The 14,642-nt window shown below is 38.1% G+C and overlaps 1 long non-coding RNA gene across 2 annotated transcripts in view; it reads right to left on the minus strand.

Moving 5' to 3' along the window:
• Positions 1-14,642, minus strand: part of LOC122797292 — a 166,164-nt gene that overhangs the window by 109,568 nt on the left and 41,954 nt on the right. For both annotated transcript variants that reach the window (XR_006364052.1, XR_006364051.1), the window contains exons 2-3: positions 6,918-6,953; positions 6,755-6,805 (exon numbers count right to left, since the gene is read on the minus strand). This is a non-coding gene — a long non-coding RNA (uncharacterized LOC122797292). The remainder of the gene's footprint in view (positions 1-6,754; positions 6,806-6,917; positions 6,954-14,642) is intronic.

Raw genomic sequence — 14,642 nt, forward strand, 5'->3', positions numbered from 1 at the left:
TGCCCCTTGTCCCCTTTATTATTTGCATTAGTTATCAAACGCTTAAATAATTTTATAAGAAACAATGGAAAAACTGATGGATTCTCAATTAAAAAGAGCTTTTCAGTTGAAAATACAGCTTTTGCAGATGATATTTTACTAACTGTAGAAGATTTAAATTATTTGATCGAAGAAATAAATGAAGAAATTGAAAAGCTTCAAGAAGTATCACTGCTGAAATTTAACAATAAAACTGAAACTGTAGTGTTAAATCAATTACTAGATAGTAACTTTAAGGATAAATATAAATATAATCAGGAAGGAAACAAATTAAAATATTTGGGAATAAAAATCTATCCAGATGTGAGTATGATTATTAATAATAATTCTGAAAAAGTAATTGAAGTTGTGTTACTTGTTATTGAAAAAATGATTTTTTTTTTACATTTGTGGATAGAATAGTGCTTAATATGTATGTATGTATATATGTGTGTATATATATATATATATATATATATATATATATATATATATCGACCCAACATCACTTATTTTTCTTATTTTTCTACATACTTGCAGGGGACTGCACCCCCCCTCAACCCCTGCAACTTAAATATACCAACTCCGAGATCACACTTCTTTGAAGAAAATGAAAGTTATACCCACAGTACCCAGCAAACCATACCCACTGATTTGCAGATGTAATTGTTCCAAAATCAACAATTTCATCTTCATATTAGTGCACATTACTAGCTTATAATATGCAGTATTAACTTTCTAAACTATAATACACTACTTCCACAATTTTACATTCTTAAAAACTCTAAGGATTGCTTTAAGTAACTCAACTCCAGCATAACTAAACATACTGTACAACGCTTTGTAAAATCACAAATAATGAAGCAATCCTTCAATAAGTACCAATAATATTATGACAAAAAAATTCACAGAAACGTTGAAACTTAAACCACAACAAACAAAACCAAGATGATAACTCGAATGACCACAAAACGAAACCAAACTTCAAATAGTTTTTTAGCGCTTTCATCCACCTTTTATTTTATGTGAACTTCTTCAGAAAACTCTTTTAACTTTTAACTTCAACTCTTTTAAAAAATATTAACTCAACAAACAACAGTAATAACATAACCTTCTAAACAACCCCTTTCTCACTTGTTTCCATTCCACTGTTTTTTTTAACATTTAGTTATTTCCAGCATAATTAAACTTAACTGATGCCATTTTCCTTACACCCAAACTACAAGGATTTAAAGGGCTAGTACACAGTTAACAGACTTACGCATTACTACTATCATGGAATTTGACAAAATATTTGAACTTTGATCACATACACTTGCAGTGTTTTGTAATTTCGAGTTGCTGGTCTCGAACATGTGCAATTCGATAATATGGCAATTCAAAATTACAAAGTAGACCCATATATATATATATATATATATATATATATATATATATATATTGCATGCAATAGATTTAATACCTGACAAAAACATTTAAAGAAAAGGGAAAAAACATTAACTTAATTCTTATGGTATCCTAAAAAGCAGAGAATTGCTTATAGAAGTCATATAAGATTATGGGTGTATGGTGGTATTAGCTTCTCAGATGTAGAATCTTATTTTATTGCTGCACGTTTTAACTTTACTATACTCTGGATAGACTCAACCTACATTTGTCAGTGGAAAACCAAGCCATAATAGAGGATGATCTGCAATTGTATCCCTCCCAAAAGTCAGCCAGCAAGGCACTATACCAGGCTACATTTTAGACAGCTCTCTGACCAGGAAATCATTGAAAGATACAGGATAGATGGAGAGCTGGTGCAGGCTGTGTACAAAATGTGTGTGCACCACACATGTATGTTCACAGTCTGGGGGTCAACCCAGTACCAGTAGAAAAAAATAATGTGTCTGAGTTGGGGGTTACTGACCTCTGGGACATTTTAGTGGTGTATGCCTGATGATGTAGGAGGGTCCTAGACAGCTGTTAGGCACATTCTAGGACAGTGCCTGGCAGTAATGTACACAACAGTTGATGAATAAAAGGTGCCTGATAGTAATTACACAGAAATTAATGAATATATCCACTTCCCAACAACAGCCATGAAGAGCAGAACTGCCCTGCACCAGTTCTCTGTTATAGCCAATTTCTCTCATTTCCTCAGTGCAACTGAGTGCCCCATGTCTCAAACAAAATTCCACTTCTACTCAGTGCTAAATGGTGCATCAACAGAAAGCAGGAGCTGTCACTCAGTTGTAAGGACATGTGCTCTATTGATGGCCACATTACCAATAACATGGCAAGACACCTTGATAGTGTGCATGATACAGCAATTTGGTGGGAAAGTAGTCTTAGAGCCACTGTGCAACATGGTGAAATACTGGTGAGGTTCAATCTAGGTAACTGCAGGGCAACTATTATACTGTAAACATTCATTAGACTTGTCAACAGTAAGCATGAGAAATAAATATTTGTTTTTATCCTGCTAAGAGGTAACTGTAGTTATCCACTGGATCCTTGGCTTATGATGCCATACAGAGTCCCATTAATGCCTGCAAAGGATGTAAACAACAGAAAACGCATTATGATGTGGAACACTATTGAGCATGTGTTTGACATGCTGAATTGAAGTTTCAGATTACTGGACACATCTAGAGATGCACTGCAATACACAACAGAAAATCCTTAAGAGATGGTTGCCAAGTGTACCATATTTCATGACATGCCACCATTAAAATATTGTGGCCTGCCAGCCACAAGTGTTGGTGACCTACTTCAAGAATTTTAGATGTCTGATGAGGAGCTATCAGAGCTGTCACATGCTGATAGGGATGACACAAGAATGAGAAGAAATAAGCATGGGCCATGGAGGCTGGTGCCAGATGTTGTACCTCAGATAACAATGCAGCATCTGACTCACACCTCTGAGTTATGAAAAGCTATATGTACAGAATTATACAGACAAAACAGTAATGTTAACACAGTATTGCCCCAAAACAGCAGAAAAGAGCACAACTAATGGAAACAACTCATTAGTTGTCTAGGTTGAACATCATGCATACCATAGGCATGTTATTCACCTGGAATGCCTTAAAACATACACAGGACATGGCAAGGAACAAATCTGGTGTATATATAGGGCAAATTACCACAGGACCACTTTATGCAAGGTACAGCACCAAATAGGACCACAATGGCATATGTGTGACACAAATGATGTGCACACAATAGAAGATGCTGCTGTCAAGGTAGAATATCATCATCGTAAATAAAATGAATATGTGAAGTTAGCGATACAACTGTTATTCCAACAATAAGTCTAAGTTCATTTATTGTATGGGAATGTATCATAATCAACACAACCTTATTACAAGGTGGTACAATAACACGGGTGCATCACACATACAAATTTGTTGTGTAACAGTTACACCACACATTACAGCATACAACAGCATGACTACTGATAACAGGTCAAGGACCAGCCAAAATGCAACATACCTGACATGTTACAAACAATTTTTATGTGACATGCTTGACATTGAATATCTCACATAAGGCAACATAACAATGCACAGGTAATTGCTGCAACATAAGTCATTCAGATGATAACATATACTCAGTTCTGCAGAGCATCAATGACAGGCAGTACACAGCAGCCATGGAACATGCTTCATTCTATGTTATATAACAATATAGGTTTATATGTGTATATATAAACAGATAGATATGGGAAGGCATACATGGGAAGTGCATGTCAGGAGGAGAATAACAAAGGGAAACATATAAACATAAGTGCATGTTTTGCAGAACATGAGGCATGTGCATCCCATAATAAAATGCCACATATAACAATGATATGCATAATCAGGAATACCTGTGCATGCAGGTATTGCAGACAACAATGAAATGTGTAATGTATCAGTCAGTGCTGGAATAATAAGTTAATATGCTGTTGATCTTGAAAAATGCTTGCTATATGTCAAATATCAAAAGATGCAAACATGGAAGGTAGCTGATTGTAACAGAGAGCAGTGCAGTTATCAGTATTTGAACTAACATATAACAATGGCAAATACATACAACACAACACACCATTAGAGCAGTAATGTAAGTCATATAAATGAGCAGAAAAAGCCTGTGGCATCAGTAATTTGAGAAACTACTTAAAGATGCAGTGGGCAGTCATCAGAATACCAATTATCATTGCCGCATGGAGAGTATAACATAACAGGACATATATAAGATCAAGTCTCAGTGTTACTCTGATGCAGTCTAGGGTGCCCACACTAACTACTTACACCATAGTCTGGGTAGCCCTTATCACATCTAGAATAAGCCCATGGTGTTATATCAAATAGCTGCTTTTGTTGACACTAACAGTTTGGGACATGAAGTGAATAGGGGCTGTACTACAAGATATCTGTCTGGAAATGACCACTGGTTTCTAGCTAGGTTGAGCAATAGCAGATGTGTGTGTGCACTGTGACACAGACAGTGCTGGGTCAACTGAGAGGGACTCTGCCTCTCCTCACTGCAGGTAATCTGCTCATTAGGGTAAGGGCACGTAACAGTAGGTTTGTATTATGCCACTGCTCTAGCGACACGGTAACAAGGCTTTCAGTGGAGTGTGCAACAGATACAATGCTCTCATGCTGTGCAAACAGTGCTGCCACAACTTCCCCTTGTCTGTTTTCCTAATCTTTATGTGAAGCACACAGCTGGTCTGGAACATGATCAATAGCATGGCTAAGTGTACAGAGGTCAGTGCCATGACACTGCTGTGAGCATTCATGCATCTGTAACAGTAAGCATACACCCTATGACACATGCTCCATGCACATATGCTACACTCCTACATGTAGTCTGATGGCAAATACCAGTCTGTTGTGGGAAAGAGTCACCATCACTACCAAACTCAACATGGGACAGCAGGTCACAGTCGTCATTTCCAATATATGATGCCCCTACATCATCAGTATAGCTGGCCACACTGCCCATCCCCATATTGGAAGCTAAATCATAACAAACCTGACTGTCTCCTTCAAGGCCAGACAATGAACTCAGTGCAGTGCCCTGTATGCCAATCTCTGTACTGTCAGAATGATTCACATCCCATCCCACCTCAGGATCGGTGGATGGACTACTGGAGGAGGCATGAAGTGGACATACTGAAAACAAAAACAGATGAGACATTTTGTATACATTTACCAAAGTCAAGTGAAGAAGGATATGTCTGCTACTATTGCACATTTATCTAAATATAATAAATAATTATGGTGATGTAAACTTACCTGGTCGGCATGGTTGTGGGGAGTGTAGGGGTTGTATAAGGCAGAGAAACATCATGTCAGTCAAATATCAAATAAATGTGAAGGACAATGTGAAAACAAATATGATGACATACCTGACTTGTCCTCCTCTGACTCCACTGTTGGTGTTGAGGGTTGAAAACCACTGTTATGTAAAAAGAGACAGATACGGAACAAGACAAGTACAAGCACATACACAGCTTCATGTATCATTAGCAATGATTTATAACACACATCATATAGGGTATAGACAAACAGACTAAGCAACAATGTTCTGCAAACAGAAATTGACCTAGGCAGGTGAGCAAAACCACATTAGCCATGAAGGTCAGAGATTTACTTATCAATATTGCATTATAACAATGGTGTGAACTGCTCTACCAGATCTGTCCTCCCCAGTTGGTGAGCATAGCATCCAATGTAAAGCAGAACCTGACAGTTAAAGGGCAATTCAAAACACATGTGAGTATACACTTCAGTGACAGCAGCAGGCAGAGACAAGCAAACACTAGTGATCACATTAACAGGCTGAGGAGATACGTATGTGATGTGTGTCTTTTTTCCCTCAGGATGATGACATGCCTGTGCAAAGGAACAAGCTGACATCAATTAAAAAGGACACGGTTTAACTTAACAGTATTGCAATACAGCAACCATATGAACTGCCTTGACAGGTCTGTCCTCCCTGGTTGGGGAATGTAGCATCTGATATGAGGTGAAACCTGCAGGTTAAAATGGAACATGAACAACACGTGAGAAACCTCCTTAGTCATAACAGCAGGCAGAAGCAGGCAAAGGATAATTATCACAATAACAGGAGTTATGTACATGATGTGTCTTTGTTGGCCTGATGATGTGTCTGTTCAAGGGAAGAAGTCAACATTAATTATTAATTATTAATTATTAATTATTAATTATTAGTTATGCTCCTGTTATGCTGCTGTTCCAAACACACAACACCAACTCCTGATTTCTCCTCCCAGTCCTATCCTTCTAACTATTCACATCATTCCCTTCAGTCTGCCTACTTAACATTTTCCTGCTTTTCAACTGTCCTTTAGACCCTCTGCACTTCTATTCTCCTACTATAATTACTCTGTATTCATTCTCCTCACAGCTATGCTCCTGCAGATGTTATATTACTTTCATGTATACTGGAATACACTGTATGCTCCTTTGTAAATATCATTCACTAGCTTATTCACTGTTGCTTCAATTTCCAGTTGTATGCATTGTAATTGTACTGTATAATTGTCTTTTCTGTTTATGTGATTATATTTTATTTGTATGTAACTTTGTGGAGCTTTTATCCCCGGACCTCCACTGAAATTGGGGTCTTTTCGGGCCCAGTGGACTTTCCCGGTTAACAAATGCAATGAATAAATAAATAAATAATTATAAAGGTTAAGAGTATTTTATTATAGCAGCTATACAAATTGCCTTACCAGGTCTGTCCTCCCTGCTTGGGGAATGTAGCATCCAACATAAAGCAGAACCTGTAGGTTAAAATTGCACACAAACAACATTTTAGTATACACCTCAGTTATAACTGCATGCAGAGGCAGGCAAAGGCTAGTGATCACAATAACAGACTACAGAGGCACGTACCTGATGTGTGTCTTAGGTGGCCTGATGTTGATGGGCCTATGCAAGTAAAAAAACACAACAGTACACATGGTGATGACATCAGCTACACATTGTATAGATATTATTACATACTATAAGATGTACAGTGTTTGTCTGCATCTTGAATGCTCTTCTGTACAATACATAGCTTTGCAACTGTAACATTCTTTAAAAAAAAGTAAGATATGTAAATGAATGTCTTTGAATGACAAATGGATTATTCTGCTGTCCTTGTGAATACTGAACATACTGGTACATCCTGGAACACATGCATCAATACCTCCATCAGGTGTATTGTGACCCTGACAGGTGGTATGGTGGGTGGCCAAGAATATCATTGTCTCATCTTGGGTAGTCAATAGTGGCCCACCTCCAGTGGTATTTCTCTCCCTGCCCTAGCAGTGCAGTCTGTTGACTGCATAGAGAATCATGTTAAAACAACTGCAACTGCAGGTCTCCCTTAAGTGTTTGTGTCCACCCACAGCATTAACCATGTATGTTACATCACTCCTCAGTTGTTTCTAGAGAGTATCACTCATCCATTTGAGCAAATTTCAGCAATGTTGCTGCAGAGTCTCAATAATTATCTCATTTCCCTTGTGGAAAAATGATCATGCCAGTTATAAGTTATAACTTTACATCTAAAACAAGGTGATTTTTACATAGCAGGTATTATACAGGATGTGCACTTATTGACAGATCAATCTTTAAGGCATATGTCTGTGTAATGCCCCTCATATATGGTGCAAGTCTATAGAAAACAATGTTATTTTTATTACACCCAAATATATATAAGCATAAGGACCATATAAGACATGCATCAATTACTGATCATATATCTTCACCTCATCAGCATATGTGTATATTGCTATTAATCCATTCCACGTCTTAAGGTATGTTATACATGCAGAGTTGGGTTTAGAACCTAGGTCAGTGGCTATTTTGAGAAGTAAAAGCAAAATACATAACCATTAAATCTTGTCTTCAGTACTGCAAAAAATGGTGTTATCACAGTTAAATACACAGCCACTAGCCATACGAGATATGTCACAGATGTCAGTGTAGTCATTGACAAAGATCAGGGAAAATGTGTCATTTACGATATGTTAGATAACATAGATATATATATATATATATATATATATATATATATATATATATATATATATATGTTAAAAAAGTAAGGCAAAACAAAGATTGGCTTATGAATGGATGTGGCGATGGCTAGATGTGAAAACAAAAATGAAGTTACATGTTGAGCCATCCTGAAATTCCTTCATCCCATTGAATATATAACAGCTTCCACTCTAGGAATAAGCATCAGTGAATATATGAATATCATACTTTGAATGTACAACAGGTGAAACTTCATTGCCAATGTTTATAAGGTGGATATCATCAATATCTGTAGATCACTGGGGCTAGATTGCTTGTAAACATACACCTCCATATGTAGAAAACCTCCCTCGTAATGATGGACATATGTCTATATGCATGCATATTGAGAAAGGCTAGCCTCATCCTTTATGCAGCTGACATATTAATGTGCAGGGCCTTTCCCAATAAAAAGCATGAAGTATGTGTTAGAAGTTTTACACTGGACACTGTGAATGTAGGAAAATGATAATGAGTAATGATGTTTAAAAGAGCAATACAAACAACTGACCTCATGATAGCTTACCTTACTGATAAATGTAGTCAGACAGTTAATTCTAACAGTATGGCTAGCTCAGCATAAACAGTCATTAAGTACCATTGTACCATATGTAATTAATGCAGTTCATTAACATACAATGTTTTCAAATCACAACAGCAATCATTTATGCAAGTTCTTCAATCTCGGCAAATTAACCAATAGTTCAATGTGAGTGTACAGTTTTCTGCACAAATGCGCAATAGTTATCATTGTATGTGGATATGTTGAACACATGCCTAATAGCCACCAAATATACTGCTACCACCTTATATGTACCACTTTTAAAATGAGATAGTGATACATTTTCCTATCATACCATTGCTAGATATGAAATGAGTAGTACCTCAGTCAACAATTTCCTGAAGGCATTTTCTGCAAATTTTCACAGAGGTTCAAGTAAATTTTGACAAAGAGGATGCTGCGGCATATCCAAAAATATAACTGGACTGAAGTGTGGACCCTCTAGACACTGACAATCTACACAGAACATGAACAGAGGATGCAGGCAAGCCAGAAGAACTTTGCCCAGATCAATGTGTAGAACCAAAGTGCGAAGGAGCTCTGAAGAGGTACTGGGATCGACAGGTCATGTGTGCCTGGTCTGGCATCAGTACAGCAATCTTAACTATAGGGACTGCGATGACCTTCAAAACAGGATTGCAGAGGTTCAATAGTAGCCCCCAGATGCATACAGTAAGTGTCATAATTCACATGTTACAGTAATCACTCTCATCATTGGCTGGACATCTATGGTGAGATGAAGTAGGGTCCATATTTATTTTATTTTATTTTACATTTGTTAACTGGGAAATTCCAACTGGACCATGCCCATTTTCAGCGAAGGCCTGGGGAGAAAAGCTCCGCATCAAGTTATACAAATACAGTACATGGAGCATAATACACAAAACCGGTTACATCATGTATCCTGACCATAGTAATATAACAAGAAATTAATAAAACACTCCAGGTTAAAGAAGATAGAGAACATAGGTAAAAAGACAATGTTAGTTATATATTGGTAAGAGAAGAAAATATATCAAGTAAGATTCCACAGTTAAAAGTACCCTTTCAGATGACCAAGCCTACAGGAGATCAGAGATCCAGCATGTGATCAGAGAGGAGTTTGGGGAGTTAATAGCAGTGTGGGTAGGGTTATGTGATACAAGGGCATAACCAGGTACTAAGAAGATGTGATTTGAGGGAGTTTTTGAACATGGATGTGTAGGGGGTAGTGGACATGGATAGGGGAAGAGAGTTCCAATTTCTGGCAGCGGTGTGGGAGTAGATCACTTCCCCTGCATTAATGTTAGCCTTAGTGATGGAGAGGATAGATTTTTCACTAGATCTTAGGTACCGGTTTGCAGTGTAGACAGTAAGTAGGGTGGATAATGTTTTTTTTTTTCAGGATATTTAGGAATATTGTAGGCTGTGCCCAGCTGTTGATAGTTAAGTAGCAGTGGCAGCTCAAGCCATTTTAGTTCTTTTAGTGCAGTACAGTGATGGGTTCTATAGGTTGAGTTAGTAGCAAACTTGGCTATTTTATCGTAGCATGATTCTAGTTTGTCTAGGTCACATTGTCTGATTTGGGTAAAGATTGGTGCTGCGTATAATAGAGTTGAGAGAAGGTGGCTTTGTGCAAGAGTGACTCTTGCTTTTTGTGAGAGAAAGGACTTATGCCTGCATAGGGAGCCTAGCTTTTTGTGTACTAGTTTTATGGTATGTGAAATGTGAACATCAAAGTGGAGATTATTGTCTATTTCAATGCCAAAAAGTTTGTTGTGGTTAGAAGGGGAGATGGTGGTGCCGTCCTTAGATGTTATGGTAAAGGAGAGGGGAGGTTGATCTATTAGGGGCAAATAGTAGCAGTTTTGGCTTTTTGGGATTTAGAATTAGTTGGATACATGATATCCATTTTTCTACTGAGTTAAAGGTATCTTGAGTGAGTATATGTAGGGTGGTGGGAGATGAGGCGTATCAGATCAGGGTTGAATCATCCGCATATTGTACGAGTGTGACATGTGTAGAGCTGTTGAGGTTATTTGTGAACATAGAGATCAATAGTGGGTCCCGTATAGAGCCCTGTGGGACTCCTATGGTGATTGGAAGTTGTGTAGACAGAGTTTCTTTCCACTGGACTGATTGTTGCCTGTTAGATAGGTAGCTTCTGAACCAGGCTATAGTAGAGGAGGTGAAGGATAATGATGTTAGTGAGTCTAGTAGAATGGAGTGGGAGACCATATCAAATGCTTTTGAGAGGTCCAGGAAAATGGCTGATACATATCTGGTATCATTCCTGTGAAGGTTTTTATCTATGGGTTAGGAGGGTGGCCTAATGGTTAAGGTGTTTGCCTTACAAACACAAGGTGCAGGGTTTGAGTCTCCCAAGGGATAATTGGCTAAGCTTAAAATGGCTCGCAAGGGCAGCTAGCTTAGTACTAATCTATGAACCTATGAATCTATAAGAATAGAAGGGCTGTGCTAATGCTGTGATGTGGACAGAAACCATGTTATGTGGTAGATAGTAGAATGTGTGTTTTAAGAAATGTCATCACCTGCAAGTGGATGCATTTCTCAAGAATTTTGGATAGGGGGCAAAGGATTGGATGGCAATAGGTCAGTAGTTGGACAATTCATAGGAGTTACCTCCTTTATGGAGAGGAATGATATAAGATACTTTCCAGAGTTTGGGTATGTAGGATTCTAGTATGGAGCAGTTGATTAGGATGGAGACAGGATATGATAGGGAGTCACTAGCTATTTTTAGTTACGCAGCAGGTATGTTATCAGCTGCCAATGTGGTTGGCTTTAGTTTTAGGAGGAGTTCTTTGATAGTTGAGGTGGGCTCTGGTGATAGGCTGAAAGAGGGAGGTGATATGGGATAGGTTGGGTTTTGATTGAGGTCGACTGTTTTAGGTTATTTGACTGGACATGGCTAAAATGGACTTAGTAAAATGGTTATTAAATTGAGAAGCTATATCTAGGGTATTGTTAGTAGAGCTGGGTGCTGGAGTAGTGGTTTTGCCTGGCTTTAGTAGGGAGTTAATGGCTTGCAAGAATTTTTGTGGATTATTTGAATATTTGCTTTGGGTGCTAAGACAATAGTTTTGTTTGTTTATTTTGGATTCAGCTTTGGCCTTGTTAAACTGTTGATAGTATTGCCTGGAGCTAGGGGTTTTGTCAGTTTTTCAGATTTTCCAGGCTTTATCTCTGGCATTTAGTAAGGATCTAGTGTCCCTACTTAGCCAGAGTGCGTAGCTGGCTTTAACTCTTATCTTTCTGCTGGGAGCTAGACTGTTAAGGATGTTAGAGAAGGTAGTATTGAAGTAGTCTACTGCCTGGTCTAACCCAAGTGCCCATAGTGGTTCCCAGTTGCAGGGGCTTAGGACAGTATTTAGGTATTGCGGGGTAAGGTTATGGGAATCTCGTACGAGTTTGTAGAATACTGGTTTGGGGTGATTGTAGTGTTTGTGGAGTATATATATATATATATATATATAAATATATATATATATATATATATATATATATATATATATATATATATATATATATATAGTGGATATAAAAAGTTTATATACGCTTATCATTGGCTCAGTGGTGAAGACAACTGAGATGGTTTCAAGTGGCAGTGATCATTTAGGTATGTATTGTATCACCGCACTGGACTTTCCTTTGTTTTGGTAACCTAGTAGTTGCCTTAGATGTGCTGGGGCACTCTGAATAAAAAAAGAGGATGGGTATAGTTATAACAGCAAGAATATGTTGCTAGAATACCTCTCAACTGTCCAGATCTTCACAGAATGTCCACATTTGTGTCTCATATTTTTGGTCTGTTCCTCAAAAAAAGTTGTGTTTTCCTGGTGAATCACTGAAGATTCACATTACTAAATAATAACAAATAATAAGCAACCGTTTGAGTTTCAGACTGCGTATCCTTCAGGAAATATTCTAGCAACTATCTACATTTATTGAAGCAATATTTAAATCTGTCATCCAGACTGCTGCCGCATATTTTGTTATGCTCTACATACATTTGTGGTTTTCTGGCATATCACTGCAGCTTGATGTTACTAAATAATGATATATATTTGAGTTTCAGTTTTTTTATGGTTAACATTGTGTCCAAACACAAGGCTGTTATTCTAGCAACTGTCCGATTTTAAGATCAATGTTTAAAATGTGTCTTGATTTTTGACCATTGGGTTTTACCCGGTATCTCTGGGCTGTCCATTTGAGGTTTTGGTTCCCTGGTAATTGGCTGGCTTGAAGCTCTGGGTAGGGATATATAAGGAATTTTTATCATTCTGTTTACAATACAAGTATGCCATAGCAAGCCTGTTATTTGAAGCTTTTGAGCAATGCTGCAAATGTCCCTGGCTTGGGGTGTAGTCCCCTCATTGGAGTTTTGTATATATTTTTTTCTAGTACTGGTTTTGTGGTTGGTGTAAATCACAGCATTACTGGAAGTTATGTGTAAAATGTTTGCAAAAAAGGTAGGGTTCTATTTGTTACAGTTTTGTATTACTGTGATTTGGCAACAATGGCACTCAGCACAGTTTTTTTACAGATATCAGTGATGCAACATTACAGGATAAGCAGGTACTATTTGAATTATTTACTGTATTTTGTTATTGCAGAAGATTTGTGGAGGCTAAGTGACTCTTTTAGCTAACATATGGGTGGCAGGCCTGCTTTTGCTGGGATGGCTGGCTGGCAGGATGTGCTTCTGAGGGCAGATTTGTTATGTTTTGTATTTTCAGATTAACCTTCTTTTATAGTTGTCATTGCTTTTGGAATGGGAACAAGTCAGTTTATTTCAGTCATTGCATCTGTGGGTAGTTATTTCCTTAGTATGCTTTTCATTTGTTACCTGTCTGCTGGGTAGGTGCTTTTGCAGGATGTGATCGCCCCTGTTAGCTGGAGTATATAAGGCTGCAGTCTGATGGAGCTTGTGGCTGTGAGGAGGTGTGGTGTGAGAAAGGTGCAGGCATTCCAGAACCACTGCAGCAATATTTCATTCTCCTGTTCAGTGGAGCATTTTAGTCAGGTCAGGTCAGGAATGAACTACTTAAGGTTTTAAGCATGTAAAGGGTTTATATACTAGAATTTCACTGTGGCAATGCATTCAGGATACAGGATGTTGGCACTTTTCAGAGTCTTCATTTTCTACAGCTGTCACATTTTTTTTACTAACTCTCTCTGTTTTTTTCAGGTTCCACCCTGGTCCAGATTTTTAAGGATAAGAGGCTTTGTCTATCTTAAGGGGTGCATGGTTTGTTTTCTGACTTAGAAGCTGCACAGTCAGTAGAGCAAGGTGTAGTGACGAATTCTAAGGAGGAGTCAGCAGATGGTCCTGCTCTGAGCAAGAAGGCTAGAAGGAAAACCAAAAGAGATACCTCAGGTCCACGGTTCACCCCTCCACTCCCACCTGAAGCACCATCAGATGAGTTCATAAATGCATTGCTTGAAGAGGGAAGAGTTAGACTGTTTGACTTAGACTTGAAGAGGAATTTTGGTGCTTCAACAGCTATTGTTCCCAGTTAATAAAGAAGGACAGATTCTGGGCAGGTTTCACCCCCATCCTTACTCAACTTGCAGAGGGGGTCTGCAGAGCTCAGTGCTTTGAGGAGTGATGCCCTACCTCATCTGGATGGTTGTGTTCCCCAGTTTTTATCCCCCATAGCTACATTGAACGTTTTAGTTTCCCACTCCATGGGATTTCACATTACAGCATATGTTCCCACCAGTTAAAGAGGAGATCCTGAAAGAAGAACTTGTAAAGATATTTGACTTAGTGGACATTTAGGGAATTAAGCACATTTTAGATGCTGGCAATTCTTTTAACAGGACTTTATGGCAGCATTGGCAGTGATTGGGAAAAAGGCCTCAGCCAGAGTAGCAGTTAAGAACTGGAACACGTGGTCACTAAGAACGTTGGAGTTTGCTTCCTCTGTTGTATGGAGTATTACAGGATGGCTACAAACATGTGAGTTTAATCTTTTTACAGGTTT

Source organism: Protopterus annectens, chromosome 3.part0, assembly GCF_019279795.1.
Source record: "Protopterus annectens isolate FY-2018-M chromosome 3.part0, PAN1.0, whole genome shotgun sequence".
NCBI classification, from domain to species: domain Eukaryota; kingdom Metazoa; phylum Chordata; order Ceratodontiformes; family Protopteridae; genus Protopterus; species Protopterus annectens.